Consider the following 15,175-nt stretch of genomic DNA (forward strand, 5'->3'; position numbering starts at 1 on the left):
CTTTTATCATTATAGCAAACTAAATAAATTACGCTGCAAAGTGATCGACATTTTAACTTGTAGATGGAATATTTTGCTGCATTTTCTGATATTAAATCACAACTTAAAGTATATAACCATCAGAGAAGTCTTACCTCTAGGTTGGCACAGCAAATTAATTCTTCTTACCCCTCTAGAGTGGGTGGGGGTTGGGGAATGACCATTTTCTTATCATTGTAGTCTACACTTTATAAATCAAGGCTACAATGTAACTCTTTTAAAAATGTATATTTATTTATTTATATTTACCAGAGCACTACTCAGCTCTGGCATAGGGTGGTGCAGGGGATTTAACCTGGGACTCTGGAGCCTCAGGCAGTAGACTCTCTTTCCATAACCATTATGCTCTCTACAATGTAACTCTTATATTTTTCATATTCCTTTGTCACACATAAAAGCATGTTTTTTTCTTCTTTTTGAAGCTGTATACTGTCAGGCTCTCTCTGGTGGGGTGATCTCCAGGGGAAAGGTAACGGACTAGTTCTTTTTTGCTCACAACAGGGGTGACACAAAGTAAAAGACACCAGGGAGCTCCTCAGCGTGTTAACTCAGAACTCAGAACTCGTTTATTAGCAAGGTGGACATGAATTAAATGGAAAAACAAATGAAGGGAATTATTACTGAAATATGTCAGAAATTACTGGTTTCGTAACGGTCGGCATGCCCCTAAGGTAGGGGGCTGGTATGAAAGGAATTGATGAGATACAAGACAGTTATTCTCCATGACGCAAGCAACTTAATTATCCAAAGGTGTTTGAGAGAAGTATAAGGGTTAAACCCGTAGGGTGAGACATAGAGAAGATGGATATCAAAAAGCCATATAGTTTGGAATTTCTCTTGTCTGGGGTCTGTGTGATGAAGTGTGTGATAAGGTGTGTTCTTCTGTGATCAGAAGGTGACTTTGAATAGTGAATCTGAGGCCATGTGGCCTGCAGTTAATGGAGGGAAGTACTGGGGTTTCTGTGGGACTGAGGGTCAAGAAGGAAAGAACCAAGTCTGAGTTTCCCCCCTTATGCTCACCTCGGTTGAGAGAGACTCACCAAGAGGTTATCTTCTCAGACCTCCATCCAGGGACGGGGGTGGTTCTCCCTAAGCTCTATCAGGCTTACATATAGTCCCAACAATATACAAAAGCTTACAGACTTTTAAAAAATTTAATCTAGTTTATTTATTTTCCCTTTTGTTGTCCTTGTTGTCTTTTTATTGTTATTGTTATTGATGTTGTTGTTAGATAGGACAGAGAGAAATGGAGAGAGGAGGGGAAGACAGAGAGGGGGAGAGAAAGATAGACACCTGCAGACCTACTTCACCACCTGTGAAGTGACTCCCCTACAGGTGGGGACCCAGGGGCTTGAACTGGGATCCTTATGCTGGTCCTTGTGCTTTGCGCCACTTGCGCTTAGCCTGCTGCACTACCGCTATGCCGGGCTAGTGTGGGGGTGCCTCTTCCTGGGAGCATACTCTCTGGGTTGGAGAGAACACGACTAGAGCCAGCCTGGGCTGCTACTCACTCAGCAACGTGAGGGAGATGACTCAGGAACCAAACACATGGCACAAGGCAATGCAATCTTTTTATTGATCAGATAGCCAAAGCTTTTAAAGGTCCGACTTGGAAGTGGCAAGTCGGAAATGGAAATGGCTAAGAAAGGGGCAGAGAAAGGCAAAAGGGGCTGGGAAGGTAGAAACTTCCTTAGCAACTGTTGTGAGGGTTTTAACTGGTGGGATTAATAATACCCTGGAGGCAGGGAGGGTCTTGAGGGTAGAAAGAAGAGAGATCAAAGGAATGGAATGGGTGGGGATCTTTCAGGCAAAACAATGATTATGTAGATAAGCCATAGTATCAGGAATGCAGGGTGGAGCAGGTGGAGCTGGCTTAATGTTTTAAGGAATGTGAGGCTCCTGACAATTTCCTGACACATAAGGACATCTCTTTCCAGGCACTGCTTTTCCTCTCTGGCTTTGAGTATTCTTACCAAAACCAGAATTCTGTTCTATGTCCCACTGAATTTTCATTCTAAATTGCCTAGCACCACTTTCCTAAAAGTCTTCTATTTAGTCTTGGGAAAGACTTCTTTCCTTCCTTTCGATTCAATTTACTGATAGCATCTCAGCATCATGCTGCTCCCAGAGTGCTCATGCGTGTGACACCGTCCCCATGCCCTTCACCCTCCAGGCTGTGGGCTCAGAGACACCCTGCCCTCCTCGTTGTATTCCCAATGTCTGGCATCTCCCTAGGGCTCAGTCTCTGTCTCTCTCCTGATTCTCTGAGTGTCTCCCAGTCTCTCTCTTCCCAGGGGAAGGGACAGGTGGACCAACTCCAAGCCTGCACAATGAATCCACTGCTCCCAGCAGTCACTTTCTTTTTTTCTTTTCCTTCCTTCCTTCTTTCCTTTCTCATTTTCTTTCTTTTCTCTCCCTCCCTCTCTCTCTTTCTTATAGCACTGAGAGAAATTGAGAGGGGAGGGAAAGGCAGAGAGGGAGAAAGACTCCTTCAGCTCTACCCTGTTTCCCTCCTGCAGGTGGGCACTGAGGATTTGAACCCAGGTCTTTGCATAGGATGAAGTGTATGCTCTACAGGGTGTATGGTAGGCTGACCCCTCTTTTCAGTGTCTTCCCCAGCCTCTCAGTCATTCTCCACACTTCTCCCACAGCCAGCCAGTAGTTCTCTGGGTCAGATTGTTCCCCCCTCTCCCTGGGGCTGAGATGGGAGTTCTGCATTTTCCATAGCACCCTCTTATCTGGCTCAGCGCCTAAACACATATTCATCTTAATAGCATTCCATGTGAACATAGCTTCATTTCAATCTTACTCTCAGGAAAACAGGCTTCAAATCTGAGGTCACAGACTGCTCTGGGCTGGGAAGAGATTGGGAGGACTGGTCACAGCTGGGAATGTGGGCAGAGGAGACAGCAAGAATCCCTGTAGCTTCTAACCTGCCCTGTGTGGTGGTGACACAGGTTCCATCCCCCTAACACCAGGAGCTGTGGGACCTGGCTGGAGTCTCCCCACTTCAGCAGAGGCTGGCTGCCCCCCCCCCATTTCTTCACACACAAGGGCCCCAGGAAAGGCCATGGGGACACAGAACAAGATGGTGGAGGCTTCAGCCCCAGGAACAGGCTCCAGGATGAGACCTTCATTTGTACTTTCCACTCTCCACACATGTGAGAAGCCCATGCTGTTGGTTGAAGCCCCCAGTGTATTTTATAATGGCAACCAGAGCAGACTAATAAACTAGAGAGGGAAAGCTGGAGGTGGGGAGACAGTGCAGGGACACAGACACACCTCATCCCCACTCCACCCCCCAGACCCTACATCATGAACTCATTCTAGATGCTTTCTTTTGCCATTTTTCATAACCACTCCTGGGTTACTGAACACAGTATGATTTGGGGGATGGCATGGGCCCCATCACAAAAATTAGGGAAGATACTGACCCTGAGTCCTGGGAGAAGGCCATGGAAAAGTGCAGCACCAGGCTCCAGTCCCCCACCCCCACCCCCCGCATGAGCTCTGAGGCCCCAGGAGGAGACTGCAGCCCTTCTGGCTCTGTCCTGTTCAGAGGAATTCAGCCCGGCCCATGTGGAGGGGCTAGTGTTCAAGCAGCGGAGCCCTGGGCAGCCTCAGGCTTCCAGCTAGTCTATGTCAGGAAACTAAGGGTTGGAGTTCGGTGCTGGACTGGCTATCACATTCTCATCAGAGAGAAAGACACACTGAGGCTTTCATGCAGGAAGCAGTGTTTATTATGCCAACAGACCCAGCTGGACTCTTGTCCACAAAAAACTAGGCCCCAAGGACAAGGCTGCTGGCCCTATTATACAGTTACCAGCCTTCCCATAGTAACTCACAGCAACTAACTTAAAAGGTGACTTTTTCTTCTGTGTATACAGAGAGTACAACTTGTCTGGGTTATCTTGGACTCTTGGGCAGAAGGAGCTGACTCTAAGTCCACTTTGATGACAGCAGGAGAAAGCCCTGTGTATGCTGGGAGGAGGGGGAATATGGCCACCAACTGCATTTTTTCTTTAAGAAGTTAACCCTTGCAGGGGGCTGGACAGTAGCACAGCAGGTTAAGTGCACATGGTGCAAAGCACAGGGACATGCACCTGTAGGAGGGTCGCTTCGCAAGTGGTGAAGCAGGTCAGCTGGTGTCTATCTTTCTCTTCTCTCTCGATTTCTCTCTGTCCTGTCAAACAACAACAGTTATAACAACAATAACAATCATAACAAGAGCAACAAAATGGGAAAAATAGCCTCCAAGAGCAGAGGATTTGTAGTGCAGGCACTGAGCACCAGCAATAACCCCAGAGGCAAAAAAAAAAATTAACCCTCGCTTTTCCCTTAAAAGTTAATCCTTGCTTGCCTCCAGCTGGCTGTCAGTGTGGGGCTTTCTGGGTCCCTGTCTAAGGCCATCACTGAGCACAAGGCCTGTCTTATCAGTGTGTCTATCCCCCTCCCTGATGGCTGGAAGGACAGAAGTTGGATGGGACATCCACCTCCCTTAGATGCACTCAGGCAGGTTCTGTGGGTCTTTTATTTTGGGGGCAGAAGGAGCAGGTGCAGAGGGCACTGGAGCATTTCTCTGGGTCCTTGGTGGCCTCAGCAGCTGCTGGCATTTGCATCCTGTGTATGGAAGGTCTGTGCTGGGGCTGCAGCCCTGTGTCAGTCACTCTCAGGAGGGCCTCTCAGCAGCCCCAGTGTCAGGTCTCTAAGACAGAGTCCAGGGTATCTTCCTGGGGCTCCCCTGGGAGGGTGGCAGTGACGGGCTGCTGGGGAGGTCAGGCTGGAGATGGAGGGGGTCCAGGTGATGCCATCATCCTGAGGAGAGAGGGGGGCTAGACAGGAAGGGGAAGCTGTGGCCGGCCACCCAGAGCAGCCTCCCCACAGCTGGATGTGCCCTCAGCCCTGCCCCTGTGCCATCCTTGATGGTGTCTTTTCCCTGTCCCCGTCCCCACCTTCTCTGTCCTACTGGAGGATACCTGGAGGGACCAAGGCAGTGAAGCTGCTCTGCTGAAGCCTGGCTGGTAGCACTGGGATCCTAAGCCACTCCTGGAGGCTCCCTGAGGCTGCCACAGGTGTGCTGCCTCCTCCTCAGTCAGGACCCCAGCTCTCTCCTGTACCCTGAACCCCTTCACCTCCCCCCTGCCTCCTGCACCCCTGCTGCTCCCTCCACTGCTGAGCCCCTCTCTGCTCTCTGTCTTGTCTGGAGTGCTGCCCCTCTCCTGCGCTGTCACCAGCCTATGCTGTCCTCCTGAGGGGCCCTGTCTGTGCCCCCTGGCCACCTGATTACAGGACCCCTTTGTCACTGCAGCCCCTTCTCTTCACATGGGTCCTCCCCAGAAATCTTGCTGTCTCATTACCTTGCCTCTCTGCTTCCAGCTCCTCTCTGCAGTGTCCCAGGGATTTAACCTCAGTTCACAGTCATTCCGAGAGGTCTCACTATTGAGAATGTATTGTGCAGAACATTAATTAATTAATTAATTTATATTTGCTGAGCTGTGTGAGACCTTGGATTCCTGTGTAAAGTCTTTTATGTAACCACTGTTTTATCTCCTTGACCCCAGAAAGCCTACTTCACTGAGGTCAGAGACTGGACAGAGTTGGTCCATAATGCCCAAGTCAGCATCCACAGGACCCAGCAGCCCCCATCTGTCCTGAGAGGAAGCTGAAGGGGAGGTTCTGCAGAGAGGACAGAGGTGTGTGAACCTGGATTCCCTGAAGTTCAAGAATGTCTTGGGGGCTGGCGTTAGCACAGCAGGTTAAGAGTGTCTGCTAGCCACACTCACTACCCTCCCCTCATTTCTGTGGTTCTTTACAGAGAAGCTCAACTTGTTTTTTGGCACTACTGCTTGCTATTCTTTCTTCTCATCTTGCCTTTCTTTCATTCCATATTTCCCTTTCTCTTTCCTTCCTTCTTCCTATCTTCCCCTTCTCTCCCTCCCTTTTTCCTTCCTTCCTTCTTTCCTTCCTCCCTCCCTTCTACCCATCTTTCTTATTTAAATATTTTCTTGTCTGGGGGGAGAGACTTCAGAGACCCCCTCAATTCTGTCATGGATTGAATCTGGGGCCTCACATATACATGTCCCCTGATGTACCCACTGAGTCACCCCACCAGCCACACTGGGGCTGTCCTTATTGTACTGCATAAATACCACTAAACCGCAGAATCCCAAGCCCAAGCCTCAGTAATGGGACCTGAATGATTAATGGTTTCTCTAGGAGGCTGTGAGAAAGCCCCAGTTGGGAAGGTTAAGGGGAGGATGGGATCTTGGACCACTCACCTTGGCTTCTTCTCCACCTGAGGCAGATAGTCAACCCCCAAATGGCAGCTTTGAGTACAAAGCTGACCATGGCCATTCCTGCCACAGCTTCCACACTCAGGGTCCCAGATTGTCTGCAATGGTGGCTACAGTAGGGACTGAGATAGTGGCCAGACCCCATGTGGTGGTCTGGTCAGCTGAAATATAAGAGAATAAATGAATTCCTCCCTGGAGGGGAGAGGGGTCAGGTGAGACTGTTGTGTCTTATTCCCTTGTTTGAAGAAGGTAGAGGGGTGTTTCTCTGTTGTCCTTCCCAGGAAAGGAGTAATATGAGAGGTGCTGAAGGCCCAAACCCATTTGCCCCCTTTTATCCTGAACCACCCCTAGAGCATCAGGTCCCTTTTACAAACAGGGTTGATAACCACAAGGTCATACCATCATCACAGAGAAACTAGAAACAGAATCTACCATCTGAACCATATTTCAGTGTAACGTCCAGTGATATGGGTGCTTTCACAATGTCCTACAGCCCTCACCATCATCTAAATTTAAAAAATAATAGAAAGAATTTCCAAAATAGGTCAGGATGTAGATGTTCAGGAAGAACTCCCAAATTCCTCAGGACAAATAGATCTATACCAAGACCCATCAATGTAAAACAATCAGAAGTCAAGGACAAAGAAAAAAATTTTACAAGCTGCCAAGGAAAAGAAGAAAGTGACTTTTAAAGGCAGCATAGTCAGACTCACATCTGACTTTTCTAAAAGAACCATAAAGGATAGGAGAGAGTGGAGTGGTATACTCAAGACTTTAAAAGATAACAACTACGAGCCATATATAGTTGACCCTGCAAGATTATCACTCAAATATATACCAGGAGCAATCAAAACAGTACCAGGCATACAATAATGAAAGGAGTTTGCCATTACCAGACTTGCCATGCAATAGTTATTGTAAGGAGTGTGACAGAAAAAGAAAGAAGGAACATTTAACTCTTGGAAGGATGACACACAGCAAAACAGACCCAGAAATACAAACCACAGACACAGGAGACAACTTTAAAGCATGAAAGGGGAGGAAAAATGGATATAGTATGTTCAAGCAAAAAACAGACAAGAACAGTTTTTAAATGATTCTCATAGTTGTATTTTTTTTATTATATTTAGCTATTTATTGGATAAAGGTAGTCAAACTGAGATGGAAGGGGAAATAAGGAGAGAGACATAGAGACACTTGCAGCCCTGCTTCACCACTTTCGAAGCTTTTAAATTATACAAAATACTTCAATGTATAACACATTTATATGCATACTGTCCTCTATGCCTTTTTACAGGATATCATCCTCTCTCTCACACGTGGCACAAAGAGCAAGGACTGGTTTAAGGATCCTGGTTCAAGCCTCCGGCTCCCCACCTGCAGGGGGGTTGCTTCACAAGCAGTGAAGCAGGTCTGCAGGTGTCTGTCTTTCTCTTCCTCCTATGTCTCCTCTCCTTTCTCAATTTCTCCCTGTCCTATCCAACAACAATAACATCAATGGCAACAATAACAATAACAACAACAACAAGGGCAACAAAATGGGAAAAAATGGCCTCCAGGGTTAGTGGATTCGTAGTGCAGGCGCCAAGCCCCAGCAATAACCCTAGAGGCAATAAATAAATAATAAAACATTAAAAATAAATAGAATAAATAAATGCAGGAAGTAGTTACTTAGGAAAACAACAGGCAAGACAAAAACAAACAAAACACAAAACCTCTTTGCAAACATAAGAATAACATAAGTCTACGAAACCATGAACTCAGTTACATGTGGATATATCTCAAAACCTCTGAGAAGTAGATGATTTTCCTCAAACACAAACCTTTCAAAAGTGTATTTAAGAATAAATGTGGGGCTGGGGAGACAGCATAATGGTTCTGTAAAAGACTGTCATGCTTGAAGCTTTGAGGTCCCAGGTTCAATCCCCAGTATCACCATCTGCCAGAGCTGAGCTCTGGTCTTGGTTCTCTCTCTCTCTCCCTCCCCCCTCTCTTTGCCTCTCTACTTCTCTCATTAAAATAAAAAAATAATAAAATTAAAAAATAAATAATAAACTTGAACACATCTTTAGACAAAGAGCAAATGGAGAACTCAACTAAAGAACTGCCTTTCAGACATCTCATATTACAGAGATGAGTGGTGCTCTGCTCTCTCACTCGCTCATTCACAAAAATGTCCTTAAAAGCCAACTCCCCCCCCCAAAAAAAAGCCAACTCCCTTTGGGAGGCTAGTTGATTCTGCATCTGACAGAGAGTACATGTTACTATGTTGGAGGACCGAGGTTCAAGCCTCTAATCTTTACCTTCAAGGGGGAAGTTTTATGAGCAATGGAGAAACGCTGGAGTTCTCTCTCTCTGCCCACTCACTTACTGTCTTTCAAAAAAAAAAAAGAGAGAGAAAAAAAGAAAGAAGAGGAAATAAAGGAATAAAAAAGATAGTCCACCAGGATCAGCAGTAGCAAAAATAAAATGAAATTTCTGCTTTTCAGAAGATAAAGTTCAGGAAGTTTAATGAGTGAATTGTGGGACTATGTGAAAGCTTGGTAGAGCTTAGGGGAGCTCTCCCATCCTTGGATGGAGGTCTGGAAAGACACCCCACTTGTTAGCCTCTCTCCTTATAGAGATGAGCCAAGAGGGAAAAATCTCCCAGACTCAGTTTCTCCTTGTTAGTCTCTCAAGCTCACAGAATGCCTACTGCCTCTCATACTTAGTTCATTCTCTTGATAGCAGACTAGGTGGCTGCTTGCTTCAAAGTTCATTCAAAGTTCACACATTCACTATAACTTCACCTTTTGATCATACAGGAGAACACACTCTATCATACACCCCTGTCAGTACCCAGCAGTGAGACCCCATATTCTATTTCCTTGTGCCCTTTGATATCTGTGATTTACATCAAGTTTTGTTTTTCTTCTTCTCTACCTCACCTTACTGGTTTAACCCCTATGCTTCTCTCAAATACCTTTAGATAATTAACTTGCCTGCATCATGGAAACTAATTGTCTTGACCTTTATGTGTCTCATCAATTCTTGTCATACCAACCCCCTACCATGGGGGCAAGCTGACATTTAAGAAACCTGTAATTTCTGACATATGTGAAAAATGTTCTTTGTTTAACTCAGTATAAAATCCTGTACCCATCTTCAAATAAACGGATGTTCATACCAGAATATCTCCCAATGCCTCTTTCTATTTCACACAGTCACTAGAACTGGTGAGGGAGGGTCAGAGGCTTACCCCTCCAGTTGGAGCCACTTCACATGAGCACCAGCAGTGAATGCTTGTAAAAAGCTAAGAAACAGCTAACTTCCAGGTAGAAGACTCTAGAACACAGGAAGAGGGAAAACTACATAATACTAATTCATCTCATGATATGATAATGTGACCCATGCTTGTCCCTTAACAAGGATTAAAAGTACAGATAATGGCGCAGGCGCTGCCACGCAAGTTCCTTGACACGATACCAGCTTCATAGGGAGTTCAACACAGCTGGACTCTCCAGGCCAAACTGAAACCATCTTGCCTTCCGCCATGTATAGGGCTTGGGATTAAGCTCTGTGTGGTCTTAATAATCTTTACCTATAGCCAGGCTCAGAGCCTGACCAATAACAAAAATAATGACAAAACCTGCACTGCACTCTATAAGATTGATCATAATGGAACAAGCAATATCAGTAATGCAGAATTTTTCAGGAGGCTCTAATAGGAAAAATTGTTTTCCCCTTTATCTACACCACTTCCTTTAGTATTCCCACTAAAATATAGAGAAAGATTGGTGGTTCCCACAGTGGAGGGGCCACCTTACACAGCATAACTAATTAATGGAAAGTTCTGGTACCTGCCTAGATACAATGGGCCTTTTAGTCTACCACCCACCACTATGCTCCCACTTCCTTATGCAGGAATAGTACACGAGAACCTAGGTCACATAGTGAGCACACACAGAAGATGGATTCCAGCTAGACAGCTTAACTTTATGGAGAGGCTGGCCAGGTCAGCATAACCTTGGTGCCTTCTCAGTAAGGAACAAAACAAAACTCCTTGATCAAACAATGGAATAGATTTTATGAAAAATGGGCATTGTCTCTAAAGTCACAGATGAACATAGGCAGAGACGGAGAGACATATGAGGGATATGGGCAGGTGGAGGACGTATATGCATTGGGATAGCCTTTAAAAAGATGTTATTAGGGCTCAGCACATGGGTGATGACTCCACCACACCTGTTGGACATTTATTTATTTTCTTTCTTTTTTGATAGGGACAGAAGGAAAAGACAGAGAGAAAGAGAAGGGGAGAGATAAAGAGAGACACCTGCAATGCTGCTCCTCCATTCTTGAAGCTTCCTTCTGCAGATGTGGATTGAGGGGCTTGAATCCAGGTCCTCATGTATTGTAACAAATGTGAGCTACCAAGTACACTGCTGGTCAGCCACTACTCTTTCTCTCTTTTAAAATTTATTATTATTATTATTTATTGGACAGAGACAGCCAGAAATTGAGAGGGTAGGGGGAGATAGAGAGGGAGAAAGACAGACACCTGCAGCCCGGCTTCACCACTTGCAAAGCTTCCCCCCTGAAGGTGGAGACCAGCGTTTTGAACCCAGGTCCTTGTGCACTGTAACATGTGCACTCAACCAGGTGCACAACCACCAGGCCCCCTCCCTTCTTTCCTTCCTTCCTTCCATCCATCCATCCTTCCTATCTCCTCTCTCTCTCTCTTTCTTAGTATAAGAGGCAGCCCAGTTGGTTGTAGCTTTTTCATTGATGTCTATCAATACAGTCTGACTATAGACCCTGACTTTTACATGTCTACATGACTACAACCATGCCTTGTTTTTCTTCAAAATTAACTTAGAATTCCCAGCCCCCTCCTCACTCTTCCTTTCCCATTATAGCCACATTGTCCCGGCCAAAATCCCCTTCCTCGCACTTCCTTTCCCATTATAGTAGACCCCCGGTCCCCTTCTAATATCCGCTCCCATCCCCTTTTCCTGAACATAGTTAAGATTGTGAGCCAATTCCCTCTCCCCAAATGGGAAGAGGACAGGTTGTTCCCATGTCCAGTAATGTATAAAAGGCTCTGAAGATTGCTTGCTGGTTTACACCAATATATATATATACATATATATATATGTATATATATATATATGTAGAACTTTTGCTTTGCTCATGACTCTCAGTGTCTCAGCCCTTGTTTTTTTTAATATTTATTTTTCCTTTTGTTGCCCTTGTTTTTTTTTTATTGTTGTTGTTATTGATGTTGTTGTTATTAGATAGGACAGAGAGAAATGGAGAGAGAAGGGGATAGGGAGAAAGATAGACAACTGCAGACCTGCTTCACTGCTTGTGAAGCAACTCCCCTGCAGGTGGGGAGCTGGGGACTCAAACCGGGATCATTACACGGGTCCTTGTGCTTTGTGCCACATGCGCTTAACCCACTGTGCTACTACCTGACTCCCTCAGTCCTTGTCTTAAGGCATAGGCACAGTGCGTTTTGCACTGTTTCCCACACTTAGGCAGAGAACCAGAGCAGCACTCTGGCACATGCAATGGTAGAGATTGAACTCAGGCCCTCCTGCTCCCAAGTCCAAGGCTCTAGTCACCACTGCATTGTGACTCTATTTGTCTCCTGGATCTACTTTACAACTATCTCTTCATCTGTGGCTGTGTCATTCTCTGCCTTATTGTTACTGCAGTGGTGTCTCAGCGGGGACAATGGGGACATGTGACTGTACAACAGAAGGGAAAGGAAGCCAGGGGAGGATTGAGGGTGAAGGAGGGGGTGAAAGATGAGGAATGAGAGAAAGAGTTAGGACCAGGGCTCCATGAAGGTCACTGTGTGAGCAGTAGAGTGGGAAGGGCAGAGGAAGGCTGGGGACACAGGTGAGGATTTTGCTCAGGGGACTTGGCTCCTGAACATCATGGGACACTGTGTGTATATGGGGGGGGGGGCAGGGACTAAGCTCTAGGCTGTGGGGACACAGAGGGGAGCCAGCTGGAGATACAGACAGGACACTGGGTGAAGGGGAATGGATCTCAGCTGGAGAGTCCAGTCAACCTGGGAGACACGGGGCTGCTTTGAGGCAGAGGAAAGATTCCTGGGGAGCCTGAGGTGCTGAGCCCTAGGGGTGGGGTGGGCTGAGTTTGGGGGGGCAGTAAGAGGAGGGGGACAGTAAGGAAAGGGGGGCAGGATGGAATCCCAGGTGTGGGGGAGATGAAGGTGAGAAGAGAAAGCTGGCAGAGGCCACTTTCCTGGGGAGAGTTTGGAGATATGTAGGGAGAAGGGGCCCTGGGGCTGAGGCCTCAGAGAGCAGGTGGGGGTGGGGTGGGAGAGGGAAAAGGCACCCCAAGCTGCAGGTACAACTGGGGTGACCTGAATGACCCCAACCTGAATGACCCCCACACCAGATTGCCTCAGTTCATTATCCATACACACCCTGCAGAAGTAGGTAGGTGGTGGTGTCCTCCCTCCAAAGATTTCAGATCCTGAGGGAGCCTTTTTTCCAGCCCACAGGCCAGTGTAGGGAGAGTCTGTCGCTTGGCGGCAGCGGCACGCAGCAGAGAGGTACGAAACAGAAAGGAAACAATCCTTTATTGTTGGGTCAGAAGGGTGTTTCAGGCCATGTGGAGCCAGCCAAAAAATGGCCGTCCCCTGCTACCGCACCAAAGGCAAGAGAAGAGAGAGAGAGAAGAGAGAGAGTAGGAGGGCTTTTTAGGTCAACACCCAGGGGTGACGTATGGGGACAGGATTGGTTGGGGAAAGCACCTGAAAGTACCGTATATCTCTGTGGGAAGTGGCAGAGCCTTGGGGAGAGCACTTAAGGCTACCGTAACTCTATATAGAGTGGCAGAGCCTTGGGGGACATCTGCACAGCAACAGTTGGTGCTGGAAAGCCTGGTGGGTGAAGTTCCTGCCCTTGTCATAGATGGAGTCTCCATAGTAGTTTTTCCATTTTCAAATTATGTTCAAATGAGGGTCCTCTTTAAACTCCCTGGTATAGTGGAAGGAGAAGGGGATCCCAATGGAGCCCCCCTTGGGAGCTGATTGCTGAGCTGGTTGGGTGACCCAGAAACCAAGCTTTCTGCAGTCTTCTGAGCTGCCTGGAGGAGGGAGGGAGAGACAGACTGAGGCCACCAGGAGAGACAGAGGTTAGCCAGACCTCTGGCATCATCAGCGGGGCTGTGACACATCTGTGACTGGCCCTTGGACCTGGGTGTCCCTTCTCCAGGCTTGGGGTCCAAAGCAAGGCTGAGTGTGTTTGTAGGGAACCCAGCTCTGTGGGGCCTTTGCTGGTTGGGTTCAAGGCAGACCCCTCTTAGACTTTCCCTGAGTCCCTCCCAGGTCCCTGCTACCTTGAGCAGAGCCAGGAGGTCCTGTCACTCACACCAGAATCAGCAGCAGCAGCAGCAGGGGTGACCCCCTGTCTCCTCTGCTCCAGGGGTAAGAGCCAGGGGTGCTGTGCCAGGAGTGGAGCCCTGCAGAGGGGGTGCCCCTGGACTCAGGATGAAGAAGATCAGGCTCCTTCAGGACAGAGGGAACAGGGAGTCTCCCTCAAACCCAGTCACTTCCAGAATGGTCAGCACTTCATCTGTTAATCAGGCTTCTTTTCTCTTTCTTTACCACAAACCAACTGGCTGTGGTCAGTGCACAGGTAGCCTGATGAGGGGCAAGCCACCCTCCAACACACATACCCCCAGGGTTGGGAGTGACCTGAGGCCAAGGGTCTTGCTTCTCCTCCCCACTCCCCCCACTCCTGGGGCTCTGCCTCTGTCAGCTCCTGGCATCCCCCTTAGGACTCAGTTTGTTTTGTTTTGTTTTTTAACCAGAGCACTGCTCAGCTCTGGTTTATATGGTGGTGTGGGTAATTGAACCTGAGACTTTGGAGCCTCAGGCATGAGTGTCTCTTTACATAACCATTATGTTATCTTACCCCACCCTAAGAACTCAGTTTCTGTCTCTGTCTGGTTCTCTAAATCTCTCAGTCTCTATACCTCCTACATCCACCCTGTGGGAAGGGCAGCCACAGGCCCAGCACAGTTTCAGAAGAGATGAAAGGCCACCAGGAGCCCCTGCCAGGATACAACCCCCAAAGAGGAAAAAGAGGGGGTTCTGGGCAGACTCAGCCGTAAGAGTGCTTCCCAACTTTTCTAGGCTCCTCTCTCCGGGCAGTGGATAGCCCTGAACTCCCCCCCCCCCCCGTCCAAGTCCCCCAGACAGAAGCGAGGCCCCCAGCTCTCTGAGTCCTCGTCCCCATGGTTTCCCTGTAAGCAGTCTCATACTCTCCCTATGGGGCAGAGCGGAGAAAGGCTGACATCCACTCACACAGACCATGGGAGTCCTGGAGGCCGAGCTTGTTCTCAAGGGCACAGTGTCTTCTGGAAGTAGAAGCAAGTTGCAGAGGATGGTCAGCTTCTTCCTAGGCTTCCAAGTTCCTACCTGTGAAAAATGACAACTTCTCCTCAGGCTCCCTTGTCTAACAAAACCTTCTCTGAAGAATGTGTGGAGGGTTCCAAACAAAAAGAATGTGTGGAGGCTTCCAGAGAGGTTGCTGCACCTGCAACCTCTTCCCACCACTCCCTCCCTCTTCCTTACTTTCCAAAGTCCTGTTCTCTGTCTGAGACGGAAGGTGGGGTTTTCCCCTCACCTTTTCTTTGACTGAGAATGAGACAGAAAGAGAAGAGATAGAAGAGAGACCTGTAGCATTTACTCCACTGCTCGTGAAGCTTCTTTTTGCACATGAGGACCTGGGGCTTGAACTGGTATCTTCATACATGATAACATGTGCACTCTACTGGGTGAGGCTCTGAAGGTGGTTTTTGGAGACATGAGGCTGTCCTCT

At 47.6% G+C, this 15,175-nt stretch overlaps 1 protein-coding gene across 5 annotated transcripts in view; it reads right to left on the reverse strand.

Moving 5' to 3' along the window:
- Positions 1-15,175, reverse strand: part of LOC103124156 (NXPE family member 3-like) — a 100,943-nt gene that overhangs the window by 46,378 nt on the left and 39,390 nt on the right. The window lies entirely within an intron of this gene.

This window comes from Erinaceus europaeus, chromosome 15, assembly GCF_950295315.1.
Source record: "Erinaceus europaeus chromosome 15, mEriEur2.1, whole genome shotgun sequence".
Classification (NCBI taxonomy): domain Eukaryota; kingdom Metazoa; phylum Chordata; class Mammalia; order Eulipotyphla; family Erinaceidae; genus Erinaceus; species Erinaceus europaeus.